Source organism: Patagioenas fasciata, chromosome 6, assembly GCF_037038585.1.
Source record: "Patagioenas fasciata isolate bPatFas1 chromosome 6, bPatFas1.hap1, whole genome shotgun sequence".
NCBI classification, from domain to species: domain Eukaryota; kingdom Metazoa; phylum Chordata; class Aves; order Columbiformes; family Columbidae; genus Patagioenas; species Patagioenas fasciata.
This window is the reverse complement of record NC_092525.1, coordinates 35504530-35530679: the sequence shown is the minus strand read 5'-3', so window position 1 is coordinate 35530679 and position 26150 is coordinate 35504530. Positions and strand designations below refer to the sequence as shown.

The 26150-nt window shown below is 39.2% G+C and overlaps 1 protein-coding gene across 18 annotated transcripts in view; it reads left to right on the top strand.

The window, feature by feature from the left end:
* Positions 1 to 26150, top strand: part of ADGRL2 (adhesion G protein-coupled receptor L2) — a 386421-nt gene that overhangs the window by 218695 nt on the left and 141576 nt on the right. For 14 of the 18 annotated variants that reach the window (XM_065841983.2, XM_065841980.2, XM_071810514.1 and 11 more), the window contains exon 1: positions 10704 to 11492. The exons of 1 other annotated variant lie outside the window; for it this stretch is intronic. The gene's annotated coding sequence lies outside the window, so the exon portion shown is untranslated. Of the gene's footprint in view, positions 1 to 10702; positions 11493 to 21291; positions 21420 to 26150 lie in introns of those variants that run through there. 3 more of the 18 variants (XM_071810505.1, XM_071810509.1, XM_071810504.1) reach the window with 2 other exon arrangements.

Sequence of the window (26150 nt, the reverse complement as noted above, 5' to 3'; positions counted from 1 at the left end):
ACACAGTATATGAAATAATATTCTCTTCTGGGTACTACGGAAACTAAAGGCCTGGTTCAGTACTTCCAGGTTCAGAAAGATCTGTTTGAATTGTTGGGGCAACATACAAAGAATAGTTGCGGTAGTCTTAAAAATTATTATAAAAAGTCCCTATGAAACAGATGCTTGCACTTCATTGCTACATCAACTTTTCATGTGAAAAGTGAATTACGATGCTAAATAACATATGTTTGGGCCAAAAAAAAAGTCCTTTCCAGAGTAATAGATTAAAATTTGGAAATACCTGATTTCTAGCTAACCTTGAATCCACACATCTTTATAGGCCTGACTTCTGATTTTCAGAATCTTTGAATCAGGCCCTAAATACTCATTTACTAGATACCCCTCTCACATGCCACTTGCTTGTATCTGACATATCTAATCTCATTCTGCCTCTTTTTAAAAAAAGTCAGTATTTAGTGAAGCAACAACACAAGCTGTTATCTAACCATAGACACATCATGTTTTAAACTGTAACACTCAATTCTAGCTGGAATTTCTGCCATTAGATACAGAAAATCCGTATCTCCAGATGCAAATTGCTATGAATCCACTGAACCTTTGTTCTGTAAAATTTTGTGCATTAACATAGTTTAGTAAACTGAGAGACGTGTTAGCTTTTTAATTAAATTTTTCAATTGTGTAGTTTTAAATCAGAGAGATGTTTTGGTCTCCACAAACTATAAGGAACTTGTATTTTTCTAACAAGACCTTAAGACCCTTGGAAGAATTTTAAGGATTTTTATGAACCTCTGTGTGCATTCTTTAGCTAGATTTTGGCATTGTTTCAGTGCAACTCCAATACAATTCTATCAGTTTATTCTATAATTAAAAACAAGGAAATAGTAACAAAAATACATAATATATGGTACTTGTGTTTATAATAGAAACATCCATAAAGAAAGAAACATGTTCTAACTCTTCTCATTACCCCAAAGGGAATTGCATCTTTAATCACACAAAGCACAATGGCTTTCTAATTTTGTTTAAAGTGTTTCAGTACTTACAAAAACCAGATCAGGTTATTGTAAATCTAGAGCAAATTAGAATCATTGGCCTCTGCTCAGCTGTATTCAAGAATACTATGTAAATCATAAATTTAATGGCATACTAAGACACACATCTGTTTCTATTTTGTAGAAGTTAATAATCTAACTTCAGAGTATTTAAACATCACTTTCATTAACTGGAAAATTGTGAAAAATAGAGACTGCTATAAGTCACAATATGCTGCTGCATTCTGCTGAGGGAAACATGAAAATTGCGAGTCTATACAGTAAAGCATAATTTTTGAGAGACATGTACCATTGCTTCACGACCTTGCAGTTCCTCTGTTTACTAGGGAAAAGATCACTTATACCAACAGAGCTGCATTGCTAAGTAGAATCTGCACCTGCACATAGTAGGTTTCAGTATATATTTTTAGTAGTAAATGTCTTTCACAACAAGGAATAGATGATACCTTAATTCCATAAACCTAGATAATGACCTAATGATTTTTCTTATAGTTAGCATTCTGTAATCTGATTGAATAATCTGCCAATCCATATGCATATTGTAACTGATTTTAAAAATATTCTTGTCACTAGAATTGATAAAAATGTTATGCTGCATAAATCCATTCCCAGTATATAGTTATTTTGATAAGACTTACTATGTGGACTAGCATGTACACTATCTTGAAGTTGCTTCATACCACAGTTCTCATTGAAAAGTTGAGTTTATTGACAGATCAATACACTATCTTATACTGTATCATAAGTTAGGCGTCATGCACAATTTGTATAATTTGCAAAGAACCAGTTGTGTGTGGTTCATTGGAGAAATACATCACTGTTTTGAGCGTTTGGTTGTAAAGACACTAGTTTCCACAAAGGAAACAAATGTATTACCATATATGTACTTATCTTTTTGAAAATGTAGTTGAATTCAGTTGCAAGGCAGAATAGAGCTGGTCTGCCAACTTTAGCACTGTAATAAAAGATCTAATTTGTAAGGTTTACTACAATAATGGATTGTGAGATGATAAATTTTCACCAGTAAATTCCTTGGAAACTCAAAGCTGGCTTGCACATAAGTGGCAAAGTTAAAACACGCAGAATATTAAATTAAATCTCTATTCATAAAAATGACAATGTCATTTCTCATAGACTTTTACCTCTTCAAATAATCTATTCGTTAAAAGACATCCAATCTTTAGGAAGTCAGATGTCACTTATGTGCTGGTTTGCTTGTGCTAAAATTACCTGCGGTAGTAGATGCTTTGCATTAAAGCTTAGGGTGCATAAAGCTGAATGGGATTTATGTAAATAACTGTATGAATATGTATCTCACCTTTTACCAGTGCTAATTTCAATGAGCTGTATTTGAGAGGGAATTATATTAATATATACAACTGATAAGGAATTTGCACATTAATTTTACTATCAACAAAAATTCTAAAGAAAGCAAATTAAACCAATGTAGCCATATAGAGAGGTGACGGGAAGAGAAAACAGAAAGGTAGAACTGGACACCTAAAAGGTACCATGCAAATTTGTGGTTTATTCTTCACTGGGACCCAGTGGTTACATATGCAGGAAATTATCCCATTCCTGTGTAAATGCATACAGATTTCTCACTTTGCTTTCCAAGCATGCAATAAAAGCTTAAGTGTGTTGTTGTCTTAATGATATATTAAGTGCAGTACTATGATTTACCAGATATAATATGAAAAGATCGTATTTTGGTGCTGATTATTCAACAAACAGCCGCCAGTGCTCATAGTGAGGTAGGGAATAGCATCTTAATTAATTATTGAATATATTTTAATATTTATAATTAGCAGTAGTACTAAGCAGTCAATCGATGTTCCTCGCAACAGGAGCATGGTAGTAATATCATTCTTTGACTGCAGTGTTTTAGAAAGGCGTAACCATACCTTCAATCAGATTCAAATACTATTTGTCAAAAGCATCGAGGTCTGTCAGAAGCAAATGATCATTTAATTAAAGAAAAAAGGTGGAATATCTTTGATCCCTATACTTTAGTGATATTAATTCCCATGTGCTGCAGGTGTTCGTAATGTATAACAAATCATTACTGAAACAGAGGCTTTTATAGGCAGTTTCGGTGAAGGAAAATGCCTGTTCTTACAGCTGGCAGAGTTACACCTGGCGATGTAACACAAACATGACAAAATGAGAACTGTAAGATGTAAGGCTGGAAACAAATCTGGGTCTCCCTCTCCATGCTCTGCCCATGCCAGCTGAGATGGATTGCAAAGCAGGGCTCATGTACAGAGATGATGGGGAGGGGGGAGAGACTGAATTTGCTGCCATTTCTAGGCTCTCTGACCAGTGATCCATGATGCATCTCTGGTATCAACTCCAGAGGGAGCCAATCACATAACTGTCGGCATTTCAATGGCAATCAGTACCAAGGAGAAAAAATATATTCTTATAAAAATATATAAGGGACCAAGTCCTTGGTTTAAACCGCAAAACAAAATCAAAGCAAGTATAACCAATCAACTGAGGTTATGAGCATTTCCAGAGTGGCATGGGAAACAAGAAGCAGAACCAGATGAACTGTACATAAAGCACGACTTGTACGTTGTCTTGATTAAAGCTACCAATTCAAAATTCTGAATTAAAAAAGGAGACAACAAAAAATCCCCCACCCTTGTTCTTACAGAATAACACCTGGTGACACACAGTGAAATGTGAAATGAAATATGCAAGTTTGGAAGCAAATATGGTTCTCATGCCCTGCCTTTTGATAAGAGAATTTGAAAGTTGCAATCATGAGGTGAAGAAGTCCCAGTGGGAGGTTCTTTTCTGTTCATGATTGATCGTGAGCACCCTGTTCTTTCTTGTTCATCACTGATTACCATATCTCTGAACTTGATTATTGTGACTATGGACTAGATTTTCATGTAGGCATCGTACAGAATTCCAACTAGACTCCCAAAGAGAAACGTGGAAAGAATTTAAGCCCTTAAGTTTAAAAGCCCCTCTGCTTCAGTGCTGCCTATTGGGGGGATGAGGTACTTCGATGTTTTTACATTAAATTTTTCTACAGCTCTAATGCTCATCATGCCAAATATTGCTGCAGTCAAGATAAACCGGACTAGGGAGCTCCACACCTACATCATTGCCAAGGTTGTCTGTAACACAAAGCTGAGCAGTTAAGGTGACAGTCACACTCTAAGAGCACCTGACACCCACCAACACAGTCAGCCTGTCACTAAACCCAGGGGTAATCACCACTTTCTTTTAAAGGTGTAGCTTTATTCTACAACCCACAGTTAGAGACTTATGCAAGGTGTGAAACAGGACCATTTCTCTCCTCGCCCTGAAGGGGTTCAAATGTGTCTCTCTCCCCAGTTAAACAGTTCTCTAACCCACAGCCTGATTGGAAGTTAAAATTACGCACCAGGCAGAAAACGATTCATGATTCACTGGACTAGAAAGTGAGAGCACCAAAAGGAACATGACTCTGTAGCTTGATGATGTGGGCAGTCAACTGGCCTGGCAAGGCCCGAGTTCTGGTCTGTGGTCCAAGAATTTGCTGTATTTTATCCCATAACTTCTCGAGAAAGTAAATTTAACCTTACCCCCCATGCAGGCATCCAAATCTTTATGGGTTTGTAGAGCTGTGCAGATAAAGATTAATATATCTTCAAATCTTGGCCTATGTCATCAACAATATGGACTTAAATAGTGCCTAGGATGATTGCATTAAGTACCGGGGTAAGAAGACAAAAGCCTTGATGGATTTGTACTTGCAAATATAATGGTTTGCCTTTGAATTTTGCATTCCTTGTTCATCTTTTTTTGCATCGCCTTTCATTTTGTGACACACAAGTAACAGAAAAGTGGCCAGTAACCTAGGTAATATTATTTTTAAAAGCCTTCTGTAATGAGAGTAAGTTCTAGATCTGCAAGTGGAGTTTGATAAAGCAAATCATAACAGGAATAGTGGTTTAGTATATGACATTCAGTCCTTCTCCCCTTCATTTTCAAATCTTCCCTTTCTGTTACATGAAGCAGTAGTGTAGCAAGAGGTGAGGAGGCGGTGAGAATACGCAGTGACCTCCACACATGCCAGTCTGAGATATAGGGTACTTCGCCAGCTACAAACTACTGAGTGAAAGAGATACAGAGATGTAGTAAAGTCATAGCAAACTGTGTAATATAGCTGTGCAAGGGGGGTGGGGGGGAAGAAAAGGAGCTCCCCACCTGCCAGGCAAAATTACTTTCATTTTAAATAGAAAAATCTATTCAGTTTCTTACTGTTCTCTTGGGCCCTGCTTCTTTCCTTAAAAAACATTACTTGCTGCCCAAATGCAGAAGTAATGCCTATGTAGATATAGCAGTTAGAGGAAAGGGAACCTAGAAATGTGCGAAAGTATTTGGAGAATTGGGACCTCGTGACATATCTCTTTCCCCAAAAGCTTCGCACTGCAGTTCCTTTCCTGGTATGATCGTTTCAGCCTCTGTGCTGAGCTTTTAATATGAAAACAGGGAATTGTACTCACCTCTTTTAAAATCTGTTCTGCTATGTGACTCCTAACAGCTCAATCTTGAAAACTCTTTGCCCTTTATATATGCCTGCAGCATTAAACAGTAAACTTTTCTCCACCAACCATAAATACTCAAAGCCCAAAGTAAGGAATCTACTTCTCCAATAACACTGAGCTCCATCGCTCCCCCAGATTTACTTTTCAGAGAGTGGAGAGGCAACTGCGATGTCTTAGCATGACCATAAAAACCTGCATCTAAATTCACTGGTAAAAATCATATTGATCTCTTATAATTCATTAACGAGATACAAAAATTCTGTTATAGAATACCTAGTTAATGTGGCATACACATGCTTTTGTTTCATAGCTGCATTTTCTCTGAACAAGGTTGTTTCTAATATTACTTAATTAAACAAAATTAAATTAATTTCTGTCTAAGAAACAAGAAACAACAGCTTTGTTGAATGAAATGATCTTCATTTTCTTGAAGCTATTTAAATTAAAAACATGAGTTTCTACAGTTGGAAAAAAACATCCATGGTTAAAATGTTTGAAGCCCATCAATCTCTTTAACCACATAGCTAATGTGTTCCTTCTGTTTTCTTTGAATGAAATCACCATGAGTTGTTAGATGTTGATTTAACACAAAGCAAATGGAAATGGGTGTTTCCTTAGGCATGTGTAGAAATTATTTTTAAAAACAATTAGCAAGTGTTATGAGTAAGTAAATGATTTTGTCATTTCTTAAATAATGATATAGATTATGAGTCATTAAAATTGATTACTGAAGTAAACTATGTAAAATGCAAAATCATATTACATTTATTTGTTAGGAACAGCTGCAGAAATCTCTGATTTTATTGATGGGTTTCATTTTTTCCCAAGTGACACTAAAATCAATTACTTTGTTTAAATGACTGGTAATTGTCAAGATATATTTCCAAACTTTTGAGACAATACATTGGATATTTCCTCTTATGGGTTGTATCATTCACACTTTATTTATTTAAATTTGTCTGGAAAATTAATTGGGGATTTTCCAAAATAAACAAACAAAATCTTGCCTTTTTAGTTTTGTGTCAAAATGGTAAAATCATGTAATGGTTTGTACTTTTCCAGGTACCATGGAAAAACACATCTTTACATTATACCAATTAAACTGTGTCTTTATATTATGGCAATTTTAGCTGGAGCTACTGCACTACATGTATACAACCTCTTCTGTCAGTCTTTGCTAACATTACATCTAATTAGAAGTTCATTGATACGTTATTCACAGGAGTACACACATATAGGAGGAAATGTCAGTCGCTAGTATTTAAAGTTCAGTCATAAAACTCCAGTAATAAAAAACCAGGTTGCATAAAATCTCTGTAAACCATTTCTCATAGGGGAACTGACACTTAGGGCAATACAAAATATTATTTATCAAGATATTAAAACACTTTAATTTAACCTTTTCAATAACAAGTAGATGTAAGCTGCAATTCTACGGCAAAAAACCTCTAGCGCAGCCTACAAGATCATATTGCAGACATCATAATTTGGCTATTTTTTTGCCGCAAGTTAAAACATCTGTCTCAGATGCACCTCCTTGAAGCACACAGCTGACAGATAAATTTTTTCCAGTTGTTACTATCCCACATATAGTCCTGTCACGGGGGAAAATTTCCCCAGAAATGCCAAGGGATACACAGTTCTTGTAATTATTTTTAAAATTACAATGAATTTGCTTTTAGTTTTTCAAGGACATGATGAAGCAGGTTCATCAAAGTGATTCAAGAGCACTATACACAGAATATACAGCTTAACATGAAAACTTTAACAGTAAAAGGGGCAAATAAAATATTACTCAATTATTTAGCCAAGATTATAACATTTCTTGTAATGTTTTCAAGCTAGGTATTTTGCACTGTTCCAGCAAAGCAAGATTTTAAGCAAAATTTCCTTGTCTGCACTTACTTGTGGTGTCTATATGGAACGAGATATATATTTTATAGGGATATAGCAAAAAGCAAATCGTAGGCAGGTTTTATGGTGAAAAGAAACTTGATTTGGTTTAATTCCTTCTTGTCTATTAATATTCAAATCTATCAATAACTGTGGCTCAGTAAAAACTAAAGGATCAGATTCAAGTGTTCCATGGATAAATGCATGTACAGTTTTCCTATTTTAAAGAAACAGATGCTGATTCACGTGAAGTAAAATTAACCACTTGAATAATAATATCATACTTGCCAAAGCAATATACACCTCTGCCAGGTATTCTTATATCTTAATCCAGATTAAATGAGAATTAATGGAAACATGTGTTTTCAACACAAATGCTGAAAGGTTTCTGTCTGCATTTTCACCGATTGTTTAAAACTCAGTTTTACAACCAAAGAGTTGTAAAACTTAGAGTTGTAAAACTCCATTCCTGCATGTAGAAAGAAACATGATTCCAGAAATTTTTGATGAAAAGGGAGTAAACAAAGTTCAGTCCTGCAGTTGAATCCATGTAGGTGAATTCACTTGGACTTCACCAAATATTAACACAAGGCCCAGTTCTGCAGTTCTTTTGAATCTTCTTGTGATGAAAAAAAAAAAAAAAAAAATAGAGAAACCAATAGACTTCTTGCCCCAAATCGAAGAACTCCTGTGTTTCATGTCATCTCAAAGGAAAACCACCTACCCCACGTGATTGTTGTATTCTTGACTGTTTTCTGGCTAAATCCTGCTCTCATCAACTAAGCAAAAGACTGTTAGGACAGGGTTATCACTGCTTTTCTGCAACTACATTAATTTGACCAAAAAAAGAGTAGGATTTGTTAAGGATATGTTTTAAAACTCTGGTGAAATGACAGCCAGTCAATATGTGTATCTTTATATTTCTATGACCTTCTTTTTAAGCATGTTTCCATAACAGATGCATCCAACCCTTCCAGTGAAAATCAGTTTCTAATAAAAACCAGTAAAATGCGTGTATGATTTAATACCATTAGAAATGCATAAGGGGTTATTTAGGGTTTATACAGATACTTATAAGGATATTTTCAGCAAGAATGGGCAGTCAGCTACACTAGGGAGACACAGAGGACCCAAAAGATGGGGAAAATTGAGACTTTCCTCTTTTGCTACATTTTGCTCTCACGTTAATTCATACTTTTAACTTTTAATCATAGATAGTGGGTACAAAACTATCAAACTATCCTCCCATGCTGAGATTGGTTTTGAGGCAATTTGCAGATTTTTTGCACTGCTCGCTATGGCAGAATTCCTTCTTTGGTCCTAAAAGCCTGGGACTGCTCTTCCCAGTCTCCTGGGCAGGTACTGTGAGCTGAGGAAGGTCAGCCTGGCCATGGCCTGCCCATATTTCAGTGATTTTTAGATTCTAATCCCTGGGATTATTGCAAGCACTGTTGAAAGTTTAATGTGGTTTTGGAGACCCCTGGACCAGCTCTCTCATTCCTACTACCTCAGGTTGCAAGGTCTTAAAGATCCCGCTTCCTACTGAACATGTCACGTTTCTTCTAATTCACGTTACAGTTTTATAAACAGGAACACTAATCGCACAGGTATGCCGGGAAGTCAAAATAATTAAGTTAAAAAATAAATCATTACCAATTACAATGGTAATGATCCTGATTTCCTGGTGTGGGTGTTCTAAGCGGAATTGTGAATATGCTTTGGTCCTAAAAGAGTTGATCAAGCCCGGAGTGGTCCTGTCTTGCGCACGCGGTTCTGTGGGTAGACTCCATTAAGACGGTGTCATTTCCCTGCTGCGGCCAGAAAAGGGAAGGAATGGCGAGAAGAAAAAAACCCAGCCAACGGGGAAAGGGGCGTTAGCAGGACAGGTCTGTGCTGCTTTGATCTGTGGCTGTTCCTCAGCTTTTCCCTACGGCCCCCGCAGCCCCGCGCTACCTCAGCGCAGCCCCCGCCGAGCGCGGCGCCGGCGGGAAGCGCCCCGGGCGCTGCCAGCGGCCCTGGTCCCCCGCGGGTCCCCCGGGCGCCGGCCACGCCGCGCTGTGCGCTGGAACCAGCCCTGCCTAATGCCCGGCTGCTTCTCCCTGACCTTGAGAGCTGCGAATGGTTCACGTACATCTTGAAGGGGCAGAGCGGATCCTCTGTATTTTGCATCAATACAGAGGAAGAAAAAAACAAAAAACCAACAAACAGAACTACCACCCACCCCGGGTTTCTAAGAGCGGATTTTTGGAAAGAAGGCAACAGGGCTTCCACACTGCGCTTTGTATCTGAGCGCAGGAATGAGTCAAGTTAGTATCCTTTGAATCGTTTCCAAGTGCTGTTTACCCTGTCCTGACATGTTTTCCCCAACGAACGTATCGCTGTGCTTCCCAGCGCCGTTCCTGACGGCTGGTGCGGGCGGAGCGGTGAAAGGAGCCGCGCTCGGCGGGCAAGAGCCGGGCAGCTGCAGTGCGAGGAAATGAAGGGGCCAAAAGAGCCGCGAAAGCATCGGGCTGCTGCTATCCCCCTCTTCCCGCTCCTCGGCTGCCCTCGCTCGCCAGTCGCCCAGCCCGGTGAATTATTTTTGCGTTCAGACGGGGAGCAGGGGAACACACACAGTGGTGCAGCGAGTTGGCCCGGGCGGCCCCTCTCCGCGCAGCACCTGAGCAGGGCCGGCCGCACAAGTTTGTGTACGCGGGCGCGCTGGAGGATACGGCCAAGGAGAAAGTGCCGCGGAGACGCCTGCCGGCCTGCAGCGCGCCAGCAGCCGCCGGGGAAGGGAGAGGGGGCGGTGGCAGGCCCGAGGCCCCAGGCCCGGGGAAACGCCGGGGCCCGAGGCGCCGGGCAGGGGCGCCCAGCGGCTCCGCGGCGGCGAGCGGGCGGGCGGCTCCGCGGCGGTGCGCGCCCCTCGGCAGCCGCGGCTGTGGGGTGGAGAGTGGGCAGCTCTGGCGCGCAGCTGATATGCTCGGCCTTTAGTGCCGAGCGGCCAGGCGCTTGTTATTAGCCTTCACCCCCCTCAGCTGGGAGAAAGGCAGGGGCGGGGGGAAGAAGAGGGAAAAAAAAGCGGGGAGAGATTTTCGTCCTTCGCCGGTGCTGCTCTACGTGATAATATGTTTATATGATTAGCTGAGCCCAGGGGTGGGGAGCGGAGGGAGAGGGGGTGGAGATTGGAGGGGGAGGAGGCTGGAGGTGACTCCAGTTCAGAGCCGGCGGAGAGTCTGTGTCAGGACTTCGCAGTCCCCAGTCACACACGGAGAGGTGCATGAGCAAAAAGGCTGCGATACAATTCATTGGGATTTTTTTTTTTCTGTGTGTGTATGTATTGCGTTTTCCCCATTGCTGCGCGCGTTACTAGCTCAGCGCCCGGCGCCCAGTCTCCAGTCGCTGGCGGGGCAGCAGCACCGGAGGAAGAGGACAAAATCCGAGGAGGGGCCGGACCCGCACCCCGCCAAAGGCCAGAATGTCATCCCGGGAGATGTAAATCCGGTCGGTGCGAGCTACAGAGACACAGAGGAGGGGGGGTCCATTGTAACATTCTCGAGTTGTTCCCCCCTACTCCTGCTGCTGGCATCGCCTCTGCTTCCCGTCTCCTAATCGCTGCACAGAACGGACTCCAAAGGCTGGGCACACGCGCTGCGCCTGTCCTCCCCTCCATTTCGTGTTTTCTTTTAAATTTAATTTAATTTTTTTTGTGCGTGCGTGCGGGAGCCTGGCTGTGTGATACGGTTCATGCGGAGCGGAGTGTCGGAAACTGCAGGAAAATGTTGACTTAGCCGCGGAGAAGCCTCCCGGTTGGCTGCGTGGAGGAAAGAGAAGCCGCGTTTGCTCCGCGCTCCCCGCCCGCCGAGCCGCAGCGCGGCCGCCTCGCGCTCCCCGCCCGCCGCGAGCCCCGGACTAACTCCGCCGCGCGCCCCCTCAGCCCCGCGCTCGGCGGGGTGACCCGGCTGGCGGGTCCCGGCGGGGCGACAGATCCCGGCCCGCCCTCGGCGCCCAGACAGAGGTAAGCGGAGCCCCCCGCGCTGCAGCCTCGCCGCTCGTGTCTTTCGGCGTCTGCTCCCCGCTTCTGGCCGTGGGGAAACACCTCGCCGGCCGGTGCCCAAGGCCGCTGCCCCCACCCCCCCCACCCCGCTCCGCACTCCCGCGGGTCCGCCGCCCCGCCTGCCGGAGCAGGAACGTGCCCCCTCCGTGAGGCCGCCGCGGCCGTTGGGTGCGAACAGCGCGGCGGCGCCGCTGCCCCGCACGGCCGCTCTCCGCCCGCGCGGAGCCGGGCATCCCCCGCTCCCCCCGGCCCCGCGGAGGGGCCTGCGGCAGCCGCACCGGGTCCCCGCAGCCCCCGCCCGGTGTCCGCCCCGCCGCGGGGGCTGCGGGGCCGGGGGTCGGCCCGCGGAGCAGGCCCCGCCGTGGCGCCGCGCTCCCCGGCGCGCATCGCGCAGCGGGGAAAGTTGCATCCGTGCGGTAAATAATTACCTGTTGCGGGTTTATTTTTGTAACTCAACCGAGCGTCCGTGCACCAGCCCGTGCGTGCGGGGCGCGGGGGGGGGAGTGGGGGGCTTTGAGAAAAGGAATAAATTACCCTTTGTCGACGGTGGAGTGAGAGCAACTTTTTTTTTTTTTTTTTTAATATATATTTCTATTTATTTTCACATGTAGAAATCTGGGGCCATCTGGAGACAGAAAACAGAGTGTGTCATGAGGCACCGTTGCTGTGTCTGGCTCTAAAAATAACATCTTGTTGTTAGTCTGTGCTAGCCCTGCTGGGGTTTGAACGCGGTTTGTCAGAAAGTAAAGCGAGCTGCTGGTGCTCAGGTGTGTTTTTCTTTGCACAGAAATGCCCCTGCGCGCCACGGAAGGGGTCCTGCGGAACAAATGTTCTGCTGTTTGGTTTCCTCAGACGCTCCGGCTCCCTCCTTTTGTTGCTTGCCACGAAAAGAGGTGCCATTTCGCATCATTCTGCACAAATTGTTTGAATTAATGCAAGTGTGAATTCTTACCGTTTGAAGGAGGGTATTAGCATATCAAAGGTTTCTTAGCTCCGGCTCAATTGAGAAAACTTCAGCTTGTCTTCCATTTGCTTCCAAGCAGAGGCCCAAAGGGCAGTGGGAATTGTAAAGGGGTAAAATGGGGAGGTGGATTTGGGTTATGTTTCTGAACTTTTGCTGTTTTGTAATTATGCGAGTGAGAAACAAGGTCCCTTCGCTGCAGAGCCCTTGCGAGAGCTCGGACAATTACACTCTATTGATTAATGGTTTGTTCCGAGGGAAAAAAAAAGTGACCTTTTATGACAGGCACTCTTGCGTGGTTTCTTATGTCTCCTCTCTGTGAGGGGGATTTAGAAAGCCCTTTCTACTGCACTCATGCTCCGGGTATGGCCTACACGTTACTGCGTGCAGGGACTGAATGGAGAAGATCTTCTAATTAATTCAGAAAACAAATGAAATCTTGTAATAAAAGACCTCTCGATTCCAAACCTTTGAAACAAATATGCTTCCCTCCTTAATGGGTGGGTAGGCTGGAATAATAGATATTTTTATGGAGAGTTTCAAAAGAAGTTTTGATCACCACCGGCAATATGTTCCCCTTTCCCTTTTAGTCTAGAAAAAGTTAAAATGAGTAATTCTTGTAATCTCATTTAATCAGTGCTACTGTGTTTACAAAGATAACATGATTTGTGGTTAGTATTACCCTGTAATAAATAATTGGAAACCAAGTATGGTAGGAGTACTGTTTTGGTGGCAATGTAGAACATCTATTGCATTGTAGTTATTTACATGATTACATATTTCTATTTTTATTTTATTCTTTTGTTACCATTTTATTGAGTCTGAAGGGGTATGTGGCCCAGCCTACCCTTTTATGATATTTGCAAATCAATATTCATAATGAAGCAACCCAAAAGCCAAGCAAAATCCAGTTATCTGTCAGTAAGTTGGGACTTTTTCCAGGGACCAGATGTTTCTTGGGGACTGTATTCTGGTATATATCTCTGGCAAAATAAGAACTTCCTGTGCCTTCCTTGTCTATTCTTTCCTTCCAAACCTTTACTTGAATGACACTGATATTAAAGCATGCGGTTTGTATTTTTAAAAAGTTGGTGTGAGTACTTGATATCCAACATTTACTCTGTATGTGTGTGGATTGTGATTTTTTTTTTTTTTCCTCCTTCCCTTGGTTCTCCATTTAATGGAGAGGGGGGGAAGTTTCGCTTTTTAAGCCATGACAGTGATGTGCCTTTAGAGTAGGATATCTTCACTCGTGCTTCAATCTCCTTTCATTTAATAAAGGAACCGAGTATATATGGTATGTCTTGGCAAAAAACAACCCAACGACCTGCAGTTAATTAAATAATTGATATAGACTTGTGTTATTCTTAAATGGACACAACCATTTGGGTGTTTTGTAAATATATGTCTTTAGTGGTCCTAAAATTGCGTGTCATTACTCTCAGGTAATTTTCAGCAGCTTATTTACGTAATGTCTTCGGCTGTCTGAAGGTAGTACCTTTTGGGGGTATAAAAGGAACATATTGATGTAATTGCCGTCATCACACTTAAGTTGCTGTTAACTAGTCTGCTTTGAATGTAGAGTGCTATAAAGAAAGCGCTTTATCCTTTCAGCTACTAGGGATAATCTAAGAATTGTCTTGAAAATGTTGCACTTTGGTTTACATGATGGCAATCCCAAATTCAACAAATCTCTGCAGATAAAAAAAAAAAAAAAGGTAGTGGAAAGACGATTTTCAACATTCAGGTGACAAAATTGGATCACTTAGAGAAAAATTAATGTGCTGCAGCAGCACTTCAGCTGCCATTTTCAATCACTGTGGGTTACTATGTGTTGGCAACAGGGAAAAAGCGTAGACGTTCATAGAGCTCAGGGAACTGGTTGTTGGAGGAATCGGGATATTGAATCATGTGGGGTAGAACAAACCAATTACTTCAGGTTTTGACTTGAGAATTTCCAGTAAACATTTTTTTTTTTTCTGGCTTTTGGCTGCCCTGCTCATTAATAGACCAACATCAAAGCAGGCAACCAAACTTCCAAATGTTATAAAAACTAATGTAAAGATACAGATCTCACATGTAGTCTTGCAAGTCTTAATTTAAGACAAGCAGTTGGAGTTTTTATTGCTGCAATTTTCACAATCAGCAGAGACATTAACACCAGGCTTCTGGGTGTTTCCCGTCTTAAAATGAGCAAGAGGAGAGCTTTAAAAAAAACCCAACACAGCGAAGTTTGCTTAGTTTGTTCTTATTTGATCACATCAGAAGCTTTCTCAATGTTTTATTTATCTCTTATTGCTTTTAACACATAAAGTCAGGAAAGGGGGTTACTCAGGAATTCTAGTCTCTAGTAAGGAAGCACCTTATTAAAATTTAAATAGGGAAGGTAGTGTAGCCCTAGGAGTTCATAGTCTGTATGGTTAATAATATGTAATAATACGATTATTTTTATTTCTGCAAATGTGATATGTAGACATGACACTTTGATCAATATATATTTTAAAAATGTAAATAGTTACAATGAAGAAAAAATACTGCAGTCATGAATGACAGCTTTTTAGAAAGGTTGATAATTTTCAATTAAGGATGTTGGAAAGAGGTGTATCTAGTTAGGCAAAATATTTATCGAAGTTATATTTGGATACTTTTCTATATAGTGTGTCGTAAATTTGTACCAATAATAGCATCCATCCAATATAATTTTTTTAAACGTTTAGGGAAGGTAGAAACATAAATTTTTACCAAAATTCGGTCTAAAAAGGTTATGTATTCCCAAACCCTTGCTCATCCTGTGTCCACCTAAGATGTTGACATACACAGAATAAAATACTTGTAACTTCTAGTACGGCTCTTGCTGAAGAAAAACCTACCACAAACCACCTTGAGATACTTTATATCAAAAAATGCTTCCATGTCTCCTTTGCATTTCCAGTGAGCAATATCTGTGTATAACTGATAACACAAGAACTGGAAGTAATGATTAACGATTTTACCTGGTGAACTATGGGAGAAGACTTCACACTACGTCTGGTGCATAACTGAAATAATTTTCATGCATAGGTAGACAAGCAGTCATTTATAAAGCAAGAGTACAGGTTAGTGAATTTTATAGTTACTTGGAGATGTCATGTTAAACAGGCTCTTTCGAAGCATTTTTTAGGATTGATGTTTGTGATGTACAAAAGTGATCTGAAATTGCAAGAAATTCACCTTTTAAAGTATTTATGTGCAGCTTTTAAACTGAAAAGCTGTCTGTTATTTTTTTAAAAACCTTCAGTTTTAAACAAGTAAAAGATTTAAACCGTTGCAGTTGTAATTGGATGTCAAGAAAACTGGAAAGACAAAAAGCTATTTTAAGGCTATTCTCAATACTCTTAACAATCCTGTTTAATATTTAAATAGTTTTCAAACATAGCTGCATTTTGTTTCCAACAGTTCTTGAAATAAAAGTAGTAGGTGGCTATGTTGGAATATTGGTAACTTGTGACTTAATGTGAATACATACCTGGTTTAGAAAATACTTCCAGTCTTCAACAAATACGACTCTTTTAAACATTCTTCATTTAAAAGCTGAAAGATGACAGTCTCAAAGCACGTTTCAGTAGAAAATTTTCTTGTAGCTCCTGTTTTTTTCAGCCTGTAATGTACAACATGTTTGTACAGCATAGGCTGTGAAGATTGTGTCGTTTACTATAAGCGATTTAGTTATAGAAATACACTTAATGAATGGCGAGGTCTTGCAGCATTCTCTCAATACAAACCGATAGTGAACCAGAAATTGATTCCTTAGGATAAAAAAAAAGGCCTTCAAATTCGGAATCGTACCGTCTGCAGGTTATGGGTCATGACATTAGAGTATTTTATGGGTTTTAGACGAATATGTTGTCTACATATATCATGATATCATTAATTTTGTTTTTCATAAGGTAATGATTGAACTTGCACTATCCTGCTATATACCCAAATTATTTGGAAAGGCATCATAATAGAAAACGTTGCAGCCTGACTGAAGCAAGCACAGTGCTTAACACCTGCAGGTAGAGTGCAGTCTCCAACAAAATACTATTGATTGTTATCCTGCCACAAAGCGAGCTTACATACAGCTCGCTTAATTGCAACAAAAAATTGGTTTTATGAGTGAGGTGCTTCATGTTTGGGGAATGTTTTATGTGGTGTTTGCTGAGTAAAATCCCATCACACTTGTATAAATTTGTGCAATTATCAGATCAGCTGAGAGGAGGAAAAAAACAATCAATTCACTCTGAAAAGTACCAGAAATAAAATTACTCTGGCTAGTAGGAACTTGCGAGCACTGTCTAAATTTCTTAATGTTATCAAATGTTGCCATTTTTCATCTTCAGTAAGAAGGATATTGACTGTTCTATATGTCCCACTCTGCTATTTGGCTATTTCTTTATAAAGTATAAGCATGTCTTATTTTTATTACTACAATAGCAGTTACAGATAAATTGGAGGATCTAACAATAACTTTATAAAATAGATGGAATAATACCATTCACTGGAGAAATAGTATTTACTTGAGATAAGTAATCACAACTTTTTTTTTTCTCCCGTCTAGCTTGTTGTTCTTGTAACAGACAAATGTAAATACCTTAGCAGACATTTCAGAGTGAAAGGCAAGAGATAAAATGTAATTACTTTTCAGGGTGGCCCTGACGATGCCCATGTTCTTGTCTGTAATACAAAAAAAATGAAATCTTTGCTCATCACCTCAGAATATGAAGGCCATTGTTACTTCTGAATATAAAAACGCTTTCTGATTTTTAATGTTGACCTCAGTATTTATCTTTAGCTCTTCTGTGTAAGCTGGAATCCTTATAGCCGTAAATTCTAGTCACTGTTATCCAACTGAGCATTTAATAGAGCACCTAATGGACTCTGCTCCTGTATTTTTCTTGAATGCGTAACATCTTGCTTCATTCAGTCACCAAAACTAACTTTGCTACAAGGACAGGCAACACGACAAGTTAGAATCAATGGACCATTTGTAGGTCACAAAGTCAGTTTACTGGAATTTCAGAGGAAACTGGTTGAAAAGAGAGGACAAATGTCACTTTGAATAGAGATGTTTAAATCAGACTTCTGCCTTAGGGTAAAATTTAGGTCTGTTGTAGCCTAGATGTAATGTCTCCCTCTACAGAGCACAGCATTAATCATGGCTTGACAAGTGATCATGGGCTGGGAAAAACAGGGCCTGTCTTGGTTATGTGGTTATTACTATTATTATTTTTCTCTAATCTTAATCTCTTAGGAGATTAAGATTATAAACACTAATATTTACACAAAAAGATTGAAATATCAATGTCTGTATTTCAGTAGTGAAAGTAGCCAGCTTCAGAGGAAATCTAGTTAGAGCTAATAAGAAGCTACTTAGGTTTCTTGCATAGTTGCAGTATTAAGAATATTTTCCTTTTAACGTAATGCAGATTTTTGTCATATGAGATTTATCTTACATCATTTCCTCATATAAATACGATAGAGTCTAGGTCTGCCTGTTGTGTCCCTTGGTGTGCTAAATACCTCTGAAATTACTGTCTTCGTTCTAACCGTGTTTTACAATGTGTTTGCCACCCACGAAAGATACTTCCTTTTGCCCAAGCAGCAATATATGGCAGAAAAGTGGAACAGTTTTTTAAATTTTATGCAGATTGACTTGACACTCATCAATGTATATGAGGGTTTTTTTATGCTCTGTTTATATTTTAATGATGTGTTACTTGGCCACAATGAGCTACAAAAGCTGGAATGAAATGACAGGAATGAAGTCTGCTATTTAAGATCCTGAATTCTGATACTGTAAAAATATGTGTGTTTACTATGTTAATTCTTAAATGAGGGATGCCTTGATGCGTAGATTAGGTGTTGGGAGTGTTCATACCTCTTACGGTAAAGAAGGTTGGTAAATAAGGGAGCTTTCATATTTCTAGGGCTGTTTGTGGTGGGAACAGTGTAGGCAGCAGCTAAGCACTCTGTGCACTGCTGCTAGTGAGGTGTGTCTCAGTGCACAGTTAGATTTGTATCTGTAACTGTTGGAAAAAATAGATAATATCAGCAAAGTAGCAGCAAACCAATTTGCCACTGGAGAATTGTGCTTTAAAAATTAGGCTACTTCTGCTTATTTACTTGCTTCTGCCCGAATCTCTCATTTAGGGCAGGCTGCTGCTTTCCTTTGTGCCCTCTGTTGGTATTTTCCTATCAGTCAACACCCCAAACTGATTATTGCTCTGAATCTAGATGACAGAATAATCTAATACTGATTATTGTTAAAAATTGTTCCTGGCAGCTGGGGAGGGGATGACCAGTGTTTTTTCTGGCTATCATACTTGCTTTGCTCTGGTGTAAACAGAAAGAGAACCTTACTCTGAAATTAGTGCTGCAGTGGTGGAGAGAGATCATATGCTAGAAGGAGACTTCAGATCACCTTTCTATATATTCTTTTATAGTATCATATCCGTTGCTTTTTATGGCATAGCAGTCTACGCCGGAGTGAACCATGTTCAGAAGCAATTCTCTCACAATAGGCAGCGTTACTTCTAAATAAAGTGACATTTTACGAAAAGATTGCCGAGAATAAGTTCTTCTATTGACTCTGCGTTTCTCTGGCAAATTCCCGATGCCCATGTTGATGGTAGGCAGAATTATTTTCGTCTGATCCAGGCATCCTTTTATTCATTCTTCTAAGCTTAATTTAGACTTTTTCTACATGAGGTGACCGGTTTGGAAAGCTTTTCTTTCCCAGAATGAATAACGATTGCATCTTCGGTTTGAACAAAGTCAGTGTTCTCCAGAAGACAAATTCGTAACTATTTCATTGATGAATTTGTCATGTAAATATTGAAGGACATGTCTCCTGCAGCTTTGATTTACTTCAGCCTAATAGATATTTCTTAAATGCAGGCTGTCAATCGGTGAGGCTGATTCTTGTGTAAATCAGTATAAAGTGCTTAAAGGAGAGAAGGTGCCTCTGCAGTTGAGGTTTATTCCTGGCTGAGCTGCTGTGCCAGGAAAATGGGCTGAGGCTGGGAGTTGTTTTAGAGAGGGAGGGGAATGCAGGCTGACATAATTTGAAAGTGAGAAGAAATCCTTTTGCCCTCCAGGCAATAATCTAAACCCGTGCTCGAGCACAGCATCATCTCTCCAAAATGTTAGCGCTGTAAATTTTTTTCCTTGTGTTCTTCCTCATTCTTTCCCTCATTTGAGGAGTTGTATAATAGTATCTGATAATAACTGTTTGTGAATCCAACTGTTAAAGATATTCCAGCAGCAAAAAAGAGCTCTGCATGCAGCAATTTCTTCATCTTGAAGTGGACACCGCAAATGTGTACATTTGTCCTGTGTAATGAGTGCAGCTGTACTATAATATCATGAGTAAATTTCCACCTTTTTATTTATTTATTTTTTTTTTTAAAGCTGACATTGAAATCTTGAAAGGTTATGCCTTGGAGTTTAGTTTTCCAGTGAAAACTGAAGTCATGCAAGGCACATGTGACTTTATGCTCTGTGCATATACATGTATTTTATGAATATTCTTCACGAGTCAGAAGGCACTACTTGCAGAAGTAAAGAAACTGGGATTTCATTCTGCAAGAGAAACAAAACCACAGGCGTACTTTCGTTCTTTCTGTGTTAAAAGAGAAATTAATGTTGCCTGATAGCTTCCCAGTTTGAGTATGTGCTAAAGGTTAGATAGGATGAAGGCTTAATTTTGATCTGCTTAATATTTATAGCTTCATTCATTTAAGCTTTTTCCCATTTTGCGTTCAAGGGGTTTTTATCTAGAAAGCTCGTGCTATTACAGCGAACAAACTTAAGACATTCTAAGGTAAGCATAATGTCTTTTGGAAGAAAAGCAGTTTACCTCCAGTTGGATGAAAACTACATTCTTACTTCATATCTTGATATAAATTGATAGAGACTTTCCTAATTTTCAAGATAACTTGCTGTTCAGTTCAATTGCTTTTTAAACTTCAGTGGAGTGTGTGTGTAATTGTATCTGAAAGTGGCATTGGGTTTTATCTCCCAGCAGTAAATAGAATGAGGGATGCTGCTGTTTGTTTGTTTGGTTTTGGGTGAAGGAGATGCATCAGATAGGATGAATTTGTTTTCTTGTTTGGGGTGGTCTTTCATTTGTTTGGCTCTGGGTAAGCAGAGCAATTTTTTTTTCCCTGTTTTTCCTCCCTGTACCCTGAAAGTGTTTAGATGACTTTGTCAAAATACACAGATTTCTTTTTCATAGGAAAGACCAAAGCTGAATGTTTAACTTGTCTGAGCAGACGAGACACAGCTGGGAAAAAAAGGCATGTTTTCTGTGTTAATGGCTTATATCAGATAACACTGGAGAAGGATTTCTGGGGGAGTTTCTTAAAATGATGACTGATTATTCGGGTTCATATGCAGGCTGTTACCCACATTTTTCACATATTTTTGCTTATTCTTCTTATTACCTGCAGAGGGAGCTTGTATATGAGATAATCAGAGTAATCAAGGCATTCAGGGCTGAATTGTTTCTAGTAAGTACAATTTCATTTCACAGTGTCTTCTCTGTTAGGCAGAGCAGAGAGGGTCTGCAAGATAGCTTGTAAAAAGGCTTTCCGTCAGTAGCAGTAAATAACAATGGGCAGAAGATTTAAAACACCAGCAAGCAAAAGCTGACTTTAGAAACAGCTCATATTTAAAAGAAGTGCCTTATTACTGACAGTTTAAAAAGGAACTGAGGAAAACAGTTCTTTCACGTTGAGGTGCAAGAGGACAGTTTTGGTACTTAGTGTAATGGGAAGCAGATTTTTGTTGCGTAAACTGTCTTCCCTGATTCTAAAAATGTCACGTCAGCATGAGAGAGACAGCACAGTGTTTTCAGGTCTTCGGTCCATGCCATGCAGTGTAGTGTGCCAGCCAAAAAGCAATAGGTAAGTGTTTTCTATTTATGCAAGCAGTGTTATGAATCATAGATTTACTCTTTAATTTTGCTTTTTTTCTCTTACAAAATATAAAAAGGTGAATGAGTTTCATCCAAATGTAACTTATGAATTCAGACAGTCGGACTAAAGCGGGTGAACAGTGGTGAGGATCGCTGTCTTAAGCTTTAGAAAAATATTGACAACAAAGAGCAAGTAATACCACAGCCTAAGTTTATTTGTAAATTGTAACTTACAAACTAGCTTGAAGAATCAGAAATACCTATTTTATATAGTGATTTTCCTTAACTTAGCACAATGAAAGATATTGTCTAGTGTATTATAGTTATCTGGATGGTGAAAGTGTATGATCCTTAAGGCTTCAAAGAAGAAAATATTTCCTTTATAATATAGTTTTGCTTGCTGAGCAAGAAGCATAATAGATGGTACTTAGATGAATCTTGCACTATTTATCTCTGGAAAAATGATGGCAATCATTTTACTTTAAAATATTTCGGTAAATTTAAAGATGATTTGCTGTGATGCTGTTAGGAAATAAAGCAGTATGCATGCACATTCCATAAACCAGAAACAGCTCTTCTTAACGTGTTCTCCTGGAATAAATGTGCCACATGAATGGGTTTGAGAGTTTTTTGTTTGTTTGTTAGTTTAAAGTAACAGAACTTTAAACTTAGCATCTGTTCAGCCTAACGTGATCTTTGGGTTTTAGTTTGGATTCTTTTTTTTAAACACCAGGAAAGATTTACCATATCTGAAAGAGCAGCAGCTCGGTGTCGATTTATTATTTATACTGGCTAATCCTTGCTAATGTGAAAAGTCAGCTTGTTATTGTAACACCAAATGGCCCGCTAAGTAGGGAAACAGTTAAGTAGATCTCCTGTAATAGGTTGTTGTCTAATAAAGAGATTTATGGTATTGGCAAGGGCTATTGTATAGGTATTACCCTCTCACAGCATGATCATGTATTATCTTAACAACTCAGTGCCACGTTTATGTTGAGCATTTTCATAACAGGGTAAGAATATTAGCCACAGCAATTACACTCCAATAGGATTATAATGGTAAGATTTACAGAAAATATATAAATGATCTCTTTCGTAGAGATTTGGTAGGTGCTAGGAGTTGAAAAGTTACATCATCCTTTTTGCATGGGAAAATACCGATGTATTAGTCATGATGAAGAAAGAAAGGTTTCTTAATTTAATCTTGTTGAGGAATTATGGGGAGGCAATGGACATAATCTTCCTTTACACGGTGTGTCTTTTTCTTTCCCAGTGAGGTAAGGATATTTCGGAAATTCCATTCAGTGGAGATTGCCGTACAGTATGAAAATCAAGATACGTATGTAACAAAATCTGTTGTGAGGATAATACAGCTGGGATTAAGAGATATTTTCTCAGCACCCTCGTATTTTGAAGATAGAACAATGGTGGTTTACTTGCTACATTGGAAAAGCCAACTTGAATAAACCATGTTACTTTGTATTAGCCGTAGCATGACACGCCTTTTCTGTTTCATAAGCACCAGGTTTTTATGGTGTATAGATAACTTAGATACTTTTTAAAATGACTACAAGCAACAAAAGCAACAATAATGTCATACTAGTACGGTTTTCATGTAGGTGACATTCAAGCTGTTCCTTGATTCTTAAAATTTTTCATCTGTTTCTTAGAAAACAGAAAAGTGAGACATTAATACTCACTTGGCAGAAGAAAGGTACCAGTCACATTTAGTAAAACTAAATATGTTTTATCAATAAAAACCAGTTATGGGGACTGACTGAATAAAATGCATTAGGTTATATAGTCATTTATGAGTGACTGCATTGAGTAGGACAACAGTGGTGAAATAGCCACACATTTTAAGATGCTATCTCGATGTGTAGAATTCAACAAACACTGCAATAATGACTGTTTAAATGAACAAGATACCTTTTTTCCCTGATTTACAGTAACAAAATGATAATTAGGTCATTCGAATTAAGATAAGTAGACGGGGATTCTTATTGTAGAAGAACTTTCTGGTGCATGTTCCATGTATTGTACACATGCACAGATAATAGTAGTTAAATTTGTAAGACACATTTCCTGGATGTTTCGGATTAATTCTGTGTATAAGACTTTATGTAAAAAGATCCTATACCCATCTGTTTTAAATTGTTATTGATTACCAGAAACCAGAGGAAAGATGCACCTGTCTCATTTGACCTAAAATATTCTACTTCTGAAAATGCGCTGATAGAAGGTAATGTTGCACACAAGTTTGAATGTTTTCTGGTTGATTACTGGAAAATAACTGGGGCCTCAAAACTGCATTAAGCAATGAATATTCAAGAAGTCATTATTTTTCTACTCATTATAGCAGTGTATGACTTTGTCTCTCATCAGTAACTCATACCTCTTGTATTTACACAAGCAGAGCAATATTCTAGAACTTTGTCTTTAGTCTTGTGTTCAGAACAAGAATTATGACCCAAAGAATAACATTTTCTATTTTAGAAAAACTCCTGTAGGTTCTTAGATTGGCTTCACATTTCATTCATTTTGAACTGTGGAAAACAATTGTATCTTTTGTCTGTAAGTAAAAAGAAAACACAAAGGGATGAATGTTACCCCCAATGAATGTGGAGCTCCAGCTGATTTAAGAGCGTGAACTGTGGCTGAATTGTTGAGGGCAGTGCTTGGCTTGTTCGCCCTAACTAAGAAGCAGCTAGTACTTAGAATAAAAATAATACAAACAAATTCAATAGGAGGTAAAGCATTTTTATTGATGCTTTTATTATTACAATTATTTGTAATTTCTTTTAAAAAATATGTTACAGTGGATTTGATTTACGCATATAATTTTGAAAGTTTTCTAATGTTTTAGAAGACAATTTCTGTATTAGAAAGAGGAAAATACATGCAGAAATAAAACTGTTAGCCTTTTGTGTTCCGAAGCATTTTTGGAATATGTATATATAACTGTAAGATTAACTCTTTCTTTTTTGCCCAAATCCAGTAATGAATGGCTTCTTTAAATTACAGTTCTTCTATTTGCAAGACAATAAATCAAAGCAGAAATACACACTGTAGTCGTTTTACTTGTAGTTTGCCTTAAAAATGAAGCTACACTAAGTTGTACTCAACTGCCCACAGACAACTAACCCTGAAGAAGGGATGTCTGTCTTCCTTTTTCCTTGTCTTTTTTTTATTATTATTTGTATCTCTCTGTCTGTTTGTAACAGCAGTGCTGTTATGACTAATAAAGCTTTTGTGTTTGTCAAATGGGATGCAAGTAATCGGCAGTTCTTGGCTCACGACTGAAAAAATCTGCCGAACAGAGCACTTAACACCAGAATAAGCTTCGAAGTATACCTGTGAGGGAAACTTTTCCTTATACTTCTGTCACCTATACGGAATTCATAATCTTTACTACATCCTCACTATAATGATATTGTTTCTGATTATAGTGATATTTACAGCAGTGTTTGGAGAGTGGCATGATTAGAAAGCACTATGTTCAGCCTGCTTCTGAACATAATCCCTTAGTTGTTGTTTTCTTTTTTTAAAGATAATACTTACAGTAAAATCAGCATCTAATTACCTATCTAGCAACCAATTTAAAAGTTTGGTTTATTTTAATTTAATTATATTTAGCTTAATTTTTTATCCAGCTTTGACTGATCTTTGCATGTGATAGGTTTTTCAGTTTCTATAAGCAATACATTTCTTATTTCTTGTATATTTTCACAGAAGATCCCTCGATATATTAAACAATTAGATGAAACATTTAAACCAGTTATTTTCATTCAATATAGTTTTATATATTAAAAAAATTACTGAAGTCCCATATTTGAACTGAAGGAAGGTCAAATAAATGAAAATTTTATAGTAGGTCTGCTGGAAGCTAGCCAGTAAATTATTTGTTTGTATTAGATACGTAAGAACTAATAGACCAAATAAAGGTGCAGCATTAGCAAATTTTAAGAATAATCGGTAAGGATTTATGAAAAATACACGGGACAGTGGGAAAATGTGTTGGTGTTTCAGTGCAGTGGTCAAGCAGTTTGTACAACTGTGTTTATGTCTTCTGCACAGTTGAGATGCACAATTAATATCTCCTCAGTCACTTAATTACAACTATGATTTACCTAAAAGGACAACTGTACAGGTCTTGTACATATAGGAAATATCAGCTGCTGCTAAACCAGCAGCTTTTTGGAATTTTATTATGGCTCACAAATAATATGAAGAGGTAGCTCCTGGTATTGTGCTCTAGAATTCGCTGCAGTGTTTCTGACCATTGAACAAGTTGTGTTCTTAGTGCAGTGTTAGTGAAAAACTGTGGATGCCGATGCGTGCAAGATGTTTCCATCCCCACCCAAAGTGTATGTATGTATATAGAGAGTGCACCTTTTTTGCTGTAGGCTTGTAATTTGGAGCTCTCTGGTGACCATCGTCCTCCTGCAGGCCGTGCTGGGCTGTCACGGTGGCCGCTCCAGTTGGGGACAGTAGGAGTCCTTCTGTGCTGCCCGTCCAGATTTGTGGCTATATTCTTTCAGTTGCTTCATATTAAAATAAAGGTGTAATTAGGACTAATTTAACTAATTATCGTGAACTGGGGGTAGTCCCAGCTGCCCTTCCTCCTCAAAAGTTGCCTGGGATACAAAAGTGCGATCATTGTGAGGGGAAAGAGGGGAGCGCTGTGTGTGCTGTCTGCAGATGAAGATTCTCAGAAACC